The sequence below is a fragment of the Crocuta crocuta genome, unplaced genomic scaffold (genome assembly GCF_008692635.1).
Source record: "Crocuta crocuta isolate KB4526 unplaced genomic scaffold, BGI_CrCroc_1.0 scaffold433, whole genome shotgun sequence".
NCBI classification, from domain to species: domain Eukaryota; kingdom Metazoa; phylum Chordata; class Mammalia; order Carnivora; family Hyaenidae; genus Crocuta; species Crocuta crocuta.
The window spans coordinates 3,606,476-3,615,236 of NW_027530001.1; the positions used below are offsets into that span (position 1 = coordinate 3,606,476).

The following is an 8,761-nucleotide window of genomic DNA, read 5'->3' on the forward strand; positions in this document are numbered from 1 at the left end:
CAGGGTTCATATTCTAATCTGGGGGACAAATGTCAAAGAGTAGTAAAAGAATGTATAACTAACAAATTAATTAAGAAAAAACTAAATATTTTTGATTGACCCCAAAATAAAGGCAAGAAATAAAGAAAAGAGCCAAATAAAAACCAGGTGACAATATGGTAGATATACACCAACAAGTATCAGCATTTACTTCAGATTTAAAAGTATTAAATATTCTAATTAAGAGTCTAAGGTTATCACACTGGAAAAAGTACAGTCCCCAGCTATATTCTGCTTATGATAGAAATATAAGAACACAGGAAGGTTAAAAATAGAACTATGCACAAGGACACAGCCTGTAATATCAACTAGGACAATGGGATGGCTCTAGCTCATATCAGACAAAGTAGACTTTATTGTAAGGAGCATTACTAGACATAAAGAGGGTGTGGTAGTTATTAATTTATTGTCTCTCAACTCCAGAAGTATCCTTCACCCACTTTTACTGGAACTGAATTCTGCATACCACATTTCTCTTTTTCCAGTTGGCCACCAATAGAGGGTACTAGAGAGACACTGCAAAGCTGCAAGGAAAAGAAAGGACTTTTCCTTCTAGTGTTTTATTTCAACCAGTAGCTTGTGGATCTAGCCACCATTGTGCAAGAGTCCAGGCAGCATTTACCTCTGCTATTGTGGCCTTCATAAAAGGGGTCTTTTTGTGAAGACCCCTTTTTTTTCATCACATCCTCAGTTTTCTTCCAGTTTCCAGGCAAGGGAGTCTCATTTTAGTTATTATTTGTGGGCAGAGAGTTCCCGGGACAGCTACATCCTCTGCTCAGAGGTTTGAATTTTAGTCTCGCAGAACCTCCTCTAAGGTTCCACATTCCTTTTTTGTTCACTTTCTCTCAGCTCTAAGAAGAGTAGCCTGCTGGCTTTAGGCCCTCTATAATCCTTGGAGTTCTCCTTCTATTCTTTTTAGTAGTCACTTTTTAATTCAGTTAACAATTCTTTGTAGTAAATCTGTTTAATGTAGTTTCTGTTTTCTGACTGTGGCTTAACTTATATAGAAGGATACTTTAAACAGAAACTGGGGATTAGACTAGGAAAAGGTAGTATAATTCTAAATCTGTATTCAGTCAATAACATGGCTTTAAAATACATAAAGCAAAAATCTACAGAAAATAAGAGGGCAAATTAACACATCTCCAATCATATTAAAAGAAGTTAACAGAGTTTCTCAACAGCTGATTGCATTTCAGAACCCCGGGTCCTTAAAAAAAATTGAACTACGCACAAGGACGCAGCATGTAAATATCAACTAAGACAACGGGATGGGGGAAAAAAACTTTTAAGGAAGCAGAAATTCTGAGTAACACAAGTGATTAACCAGACCTAATGGATACATGTAAAATCCTGCATCAAAGAACATCATAATGTGCATTCTTTTCCAAATATACTTAAAACCTTTACCAAAATTGAACATACCTTAACTGTAAGTCAAGCCACACAAATTTCACATTTTATATGGAAATACAAAGAACCAAAAATAGCCAAGATAAACTTGAAAAATAAAACTAGAGAATTTAAGCAGCCAAATAATTGAGAATTATTACAAAGCTACAATAATTAAAGCATGATGGTTTTGATGTAAGCATAACAATTAGACCACTTGAAAAGAATAAAAAGCTCAGAAATAGACCCACACATAAACGATCAGTTAATTTATGAGGAGATTGACCCTGCCATGAAATGAGGAAAATTATGGTCTTTTAAATTAATGCTACTTGGCTAAGTTAATAGGAAAAAAATAAATTTAACTTCTACGTTACATAATACACAAAAATTAATTCAAATACATTGAAAAACTAAACATAAAAGTCAAGTTCTTGGAAAAAAACAAAAAATATTTTCATGACTTTGGAGTAAGCAAAAATATCTTAGGCAAGACACAAAAAATAATAAATTGGAGTAGGTTATAAGTAATAACATTACTGTATTAAAATATACCAAGAAGAAAATGAAAAGGCAGAAGAGAAAATACTGGCAATACATAATATTTGACATGGACTCATTCAGAACATATAAAGGACTTCTATAAATCAACATGAAAAAGGTGGAAAATCCAACAGAGAATTAGACCAAAAATTTTAGTAGGTATGTCACAAACGAAGATTTCCAAATGGCTAATAAACTTATTAAAAAGTTGCCACTTTCATTAATTCATCAAAGGAATGTAAACTGAAATCCCAGATTAGATGCAACCACAAATCCACCAGAATGACTAAAATAAGAAAGATAGACAATATCAAGTGTTGGAAAGTATGTTGTGTAACTGGAACTATTACATACAGTTTATATGAATGCAAATTTATACAACCACTTTGGAAAACTGGAAGCACCTAGGAAATATTCTATCCCTTATGTCTGGGTAATTTTTTTCTTCCTATAAGCCCAACAGAGATTCATGCTTTATGATAAAAAATACACATGGACAAGAATGTTCTCAGTAGCACTATCCATAACAATAAAACATTAACAATATTCCAATGTCAATCAACAGTAGAGAAGATACATAAATGGTAGAAAATTTATACAATGAAAAATTATTATACCACGGTGGAATAAATGAACTACAAATACAAACAACCACATGAAAGAATCTCACAAGTAAAATGTTGAGGGATACAAAAGAATATACACTGTATAGGTTATTTTTAAAAGGGTCAAAACTAATTTGTGGTGTTAGAAGTCAGAAAAGTGGCTACTCTTGAGAGGGTGGGTAGTAAGTGAAATGGGCCAGGAGGGAGTTCCTGGGCTTACTGATATCACCATTTATTATCTATCTACTTATCCATCAAGCTATTGATCTATATTAAACTGTACATTTACAATTTTTGTACTTTCCTAACCATGTTATACACTAATAAAAGGTTTACATTAAGAAAATGGCAGACCAGGACAGCTTGAAATTTCACAAATTGCATTCGATATGCAGAAGTTGTTTGCTGTCATTATCATAATTTTTTAAGTAAATTTAGTTATGGTGAAAGAAAAAAAGAAAATCCCTCTGTGCTTGCTCACTTATGACCAATCACCTTACAACTATTTGATATATTAATTGGTAAGTATGGTGATCTGATGACCAGATCAGTGACCTCAGGACCAACCTTATTTCAGTCAACACTCAATCCTAGGGATAAGGTGGGAAGAAAAATGTCTCAGTAGTGAGGCCAGAGGGAGAGTTTTCAAACTATAGCTCTCTCCTCCCCACGCCCAATATATCCCACTATTTCTGAGAGCATATTGTAGATAAGAAAGATCTGAAAGAATACAAAGAAATTGAGAATCTCAATAATTGAGATGGAAAAATGAGTGGAAAACAGAGGTAGTCAGCTGCCACTGGAGATAAGAACAAGAAGTGGCACCTAGGTAGCTCAGTCGGTTAGGCGTCTGACTTCAGCTCAGGTCATGATCTCACGGTTCATGGGTTCGAGCCCACGTCGGGCTCTGTGCTGACAGCTAGCTCAGAGCCTGCAGGCTGTTTCAGATTCTGTGTCTCCCTCTCTCTCTGACCCTTCCCTGCTCATGCTGTCTCTATCTCTCTCTCAAAAATAAATAAAACATTAAAAATTAAAAAAAAAAGAAGAACAAGGACAAATGACCAGGTTAGTGTGGGTGTAGTTGAACAAATTCTGTAACAACAAAGTAACATGACCCATGGAAGACGGAATCTCTGAGAGAAAAAGGGGGGAAATGGCAACCGTGTGAGAAGATAGAGCTTCTATGAACTTCCGATTATCTCTACTTTTCTACATTTATAGAATTTATCAATGAATATATGGGCAATATCTGAAGGGATTCTGTATATAGGTTGAAATGTTTAAATTCATTAATAGTGTCATTTTTTATTATTAAAATTTTTTTAACATTTATTCATTTTTGAGAAGCAGAGCACAAGCTAGGGAGGGGCAGAGAGAGAGGGAGGCACAGAATCTGAAGCAGGCTCCAGGCTCTGAGCTGTTAGCACACAGCCCAATGCAGGGCTCGAACCCACAAACCGTGAGATCATAACCTGATCTGAAGTCAGACCCTCAACCTGAGCCACCCAGGTGCCCCTAGTGTCATTTTTAATGTATATAAAATCTTGTCCCTTAGGCTGGTAATAACCCTCATGTTTAACATAATGTTCCCTTCATTGCTAACTACATTAGTTAATATAAAAGATGGGGACATTAAGTGATATCTGAACTTTTGAGAATCTTTAATTAAGCCTTGCCCCTAGGACCTATGGAGATTTAGGTACCTTCTATGTGTTCTTCCTCTATTCTCCTTCTCTGAGCAGAATTCCATGGACTCTAAACACACACACACACACACACACACACACACACCTGCCTCCTAAGAGTGGAGACTAGGTATGGTCAGCCTAGGAATATACTGAGAGCTGACTGTGGAGGATATTACAATTTTTTTTTCTTCCTACAACTAAAATTTAGGTTTCCAAATGTCTGCTCTACAAGGATGTGAAGTAGTTATTATGTCATGGTTTTTATTCCTTACACCTTCATGTTAACAAAATTGAACTGATTTCTAACAATTTAAATGTACACTTTTTTTGGAAGGGGGTGACAACACAATGTCTTCTTAAGCTATAACTTAGGTGATCTTTAAAGACATCATTGAATTCTTCTGCTTGAGTTATGCTGGCTAATAGGAATTTAAATGATAACTAGTGGGAAAGCATTGAAGCATTCATGCATGTGAAATCAGATGAACACCCACAATGTGGAATTTCCTAAGCAAAGTTATTCTAGTGAAGAAATACAGGCCCAGGTTGAGTGCCAGTAACTTTTAAACTAACACGTGGAGCTATCATCCTAATAAGTAACAACTAAAGGTGGCTCAAGTAAGACCAGCATTTTCAAGTCCATATTTTCAAACACATTTAAAAAACAACAGCTTGAACAGAGTTATATACAATTCCCTTCCTCTGTTGAAGGAAATCTAATCTTAGTTTCTAAATTTTGGTTTCATATATCAATGTTTACTCTTGAAAGGCACATGTACAACTTATTTAAGTAAATCTTAAATAAACAAATCTTATTTACCTTAATAAATAGTAATTTGTCAATGAATTATTTAATTAGCAATGTTTTATTATTTATTAAGATTTAATAACTCTTATTTACTTAAGTAAACAGCCAGATAGAACAACTAATTCACCTGTGAAAAGAAACTGAAATCAAGAGCTCTGATTTCTATTCGTGATTTTTATTTCTATTAGTAATTATAATATTAGTCTTCCTGAAACATTTTATTTTAAATGATCTACTTAAAAACTATTTAAAACTACTTAGAACTCTTCTATTTAAATCCATTTTCTACTTGTCATGCATTTCTAGGTTGCAATGTGATTTCAGCTTCTCATCAAGGTTAAAGGGACACATTCTAATACATATCCTGTCGAATCCGTTTAATTACCTTTCAAAGTGGCCTAAAATTGTGAAATACTGGTGATTCAAATACGTGAATCTTGGATATTTTATACTAAGTGTATATCACATCATACAGTATGTAAATAAATGTATCCCCAAGGCGTTCTAAAAAGTAGTGGTAAAGCTCGATCTTTGCTATCATGTTTATTTTACAACAGTTTTTCCCATAATGTAATTTAGGATGATGTCGATAATGATCATGGCCATTGGGTCCTCTGTTTCTTCATTTACAAAATGGTGTTAATGATAATATCTGCCTCACATGGCTGTTGAGAAGAGTAATAGAAGGTTGCCTGATAATAGTAGGTCCTCAATAAATGTTAACTATTATAATATTGTTATTGTCATTTTTATTATTGCTGTTATTGCTCAACAATTTTAAAAAATTGGACAATTAGGAAAATGTTCTTTCTATTGGACACCCGGATCATGCTCATTATCATGTATATTTTAAAATTTAGTCAGAGTTATGATAAGTTATGGTCTTTCCTTCAGTGGTCTTTAAGCTAGACTGGTGTAGTATTTTATTTTATTAATATCCCTGAAAAAATTCAACAAGGCTCTTCATAGGTGTAAAATGTAATAACTTGAATGTTACTCTCCAGGAAGATGACTCAATATATTTTACCCAAGTTAAGAGACAATATTCTGGGCTTCTGGATATAAAAGGATTTAAAAGCCCTTGAGCATATGGTATTTGTATGGCTTTTGTTACCATAGCCTACCTTTATTGGGGCACCTATTTATCTATTTTCAACTGATGTGTCACATAAAAGAAAAATAAAGACAGAAATTGCAGTCAAATTCTAGAGAGAATGTTGTTTTAGTAGAGAGATGTGGTTTTAGCAGAGAGATGTGGTTTTAGTCATCGTGTCTTAATTTGAAAATATTCTCCCTACAGTAAGGAATAAACTGGGTTTATGACTACAGATCAGTTGAAGGTTCTGTATCTCTTGATTAGGATTCATGTTCATTTGTTGTTTTCATTTAAGTTGTAATCAATGTCCAATGTGCTAGTTTCACTGTTCATAAGATGAATAACTTTATGAATTTAGGGCAGTTTCTTTTACAAGCAGTTCATTTTGAACAGTGACAAAAAATATACAAACAAAAATGTATTTTTCCTCAATGTCTTTTAAAATTATTTCTCTTTGGAAATATCTTTAAAAGTGACCAGAGTGTAAGTTTTAACCATTTGGTTATAATAACACTGATGAGTAACAGACTGAGCAGCGTCGAACAGGTACTTAAATGAAAAGTCCACTTTGGGAACAAATAAAATCTCAGTTCTGTCTTGATTATGTTCTTGTGTTGCACACCAGGGCAATTCACCAACTTAGGTTGGTTCTACGCACTTGAAAAAGAGGCTTAAAAATTATTTTAAACCTCTGTGAAACACTACACAACATAATCTTGCCTTCAGTTGTATCCCTTTCTCCCACATCAGAATCAATATTCCATTCTTTATTCAAATCAAGCCAACGAAGAAAACTACAGACTGTATACAGAGAGGCAGTTTGAAGGGTTCTGGCCCATCTCTTCCTTCCAGTACTATCTTTTTCTCTTCTCTCTTTACTTACTTTTCACTTTATAAAATTATTTGAGCTCTTGCCACACATGAAAAAAGCAAAAATGAAAACATAATCCTGTAAGATATTATTATTGGGTCCTAATCAAATTAATTTTTCCACCTGGAAAAAAACAGTCCATCCAGCTTGCAACAATATTTAAAAGAGTACCTGAATGGCATCCAAGGTCTAACTGGTGAAATGTGAAAGATCTAAAGCCCTTTGGTGTGCATAGTAACATTATCAGCACACTCAATTTAATCATAAAATGTTAAATTATCAATAGAAATAAATTTTCACGCATTTATTTCAAACTAGTGGCTTACCGAAAATGGCAAACACTTAGCTGGTGTTTTAAAAACCGATATCCTTACTGATATGTATAAATATTTTATAGACAAGGAATGTGAAATTTTACTTTATTTATTTTTTATTTTAGAGAGAACACAGCACGGGAGAAGGGCAGAAGGAGAGAAAGAATCTCAAGCAGGCTCCACACCCAGGGCAGGAAGCAGAGGTGTGATGCCAGGCTCTGCATAGGGTTTGATCCCACTACCCTGGAATCATGACCTCAGCCAAAATCTAGAATCAGATGCTCAGCCAGCTAAGCCACCCAGGTGCCCCAAGGAATGTGAAATTTTAAACAAGGTTAATAGCTATTTTTCATTGCTCATGCTGAACCATCTTTGCATGGTAGGCTCCTTGTGAAAGACATTCATTCAGATTCATTGATTCACTCACTCATACGTGGAACAACACATTTTATACCAGGCATGTTAGAATACATGGATGAAAGACAATGGTCTGTGTTTTCGAGAAAAAGAACTGATTATCTCTCTATCCTACTCAGCATTCACTATCTTTAGTCCACAGTCATATCATGAGTTAAGGAGACAACAAACATCTCTTACTGCAAATGATTAATAAAAAAATCTGGACTATGAAATAGTAATCATCTTTCACTTGATTACAGGTAGAGGTCTTCAAATTATACACTTTACTGAGGCATACAAATTAGGATAAAACAAAACAACAAGAATCTGTTACAAACCAAGTAAGATCCCAGCCTTCCCTTTCTCATCAAAGTGGGAACGAGATAGGGCGGGTCAGTGAAACGGATAGGGACCACTTTGGAACTCTTTTATCTGCCAAATGCCTGCATGAAATGATTTCTCTTCTACTTATTAGAGTTATATACAAGCAACTTTCCTTGTTCTTGGGTTGTGAAGGAAGACCAGAAGCCCGGGGTTTCCACAATATACTTGAGCCTTCCCCTGAAGGTCAGCACCCTTCCTTCCCACTCAGCCAATAAAGTGAAAAGTTTTAACTGAGCGCACTTGAACGTCTTCCTACCTACGCAGCTGTGGGTCAACCCGGAGGGGGCGGGGCGAAGCTCTGGACTTCTCCCAGCTGCTACATCTGCACAGGCCAGGGTCCAAACGTCCCAGTCTGAGGCCACGCCGGTCTGTGCGTCTCGCGGGGGCGCGCAGGTTTGAACCGTCNAGGCTTCTGCGTGACACTTCTGTACAAAGTGCGATTTATTTTTTATCTTGAAAAAAACTTTTTGTATTTTTGCTTCTGGATTCTAAATGTAATATGATACTTAAGAATAATTTGATGTGGAAACTGATTTGACAATAAACTATTTGTAAAAATAAAAAAAATAAAAAAAATAAAAAAAAGAATAATTTGGAAAATTCCAAAGCATGTACATATTGT

The 8,761-nt window shown here is 34.9% G+C and overlaps 1 protein-coding gene across 1 annotated transcript in view; it reads right to left on the minus strand.

Annotated features, from left to right (window-relative positions):
- SPATA16 (spermatogenesis associated 16) overlaps window positions 1–8,501 on the minus strand; it is a 223,871-nt gene extending 215,370 nt beyond the window's left edge. The window contains exon 1 of the mRNA XM_077763683.1: window positions 8,396–8,501. The gene's annotated coding sequence lies outside the window, so the exon portion shown is untranslated. The remainder of the gene's footprint in view (window positions 1–8,395) is intronic.
- Window positions 8,502–8,761: the final 260 nt, after the last annotated feature.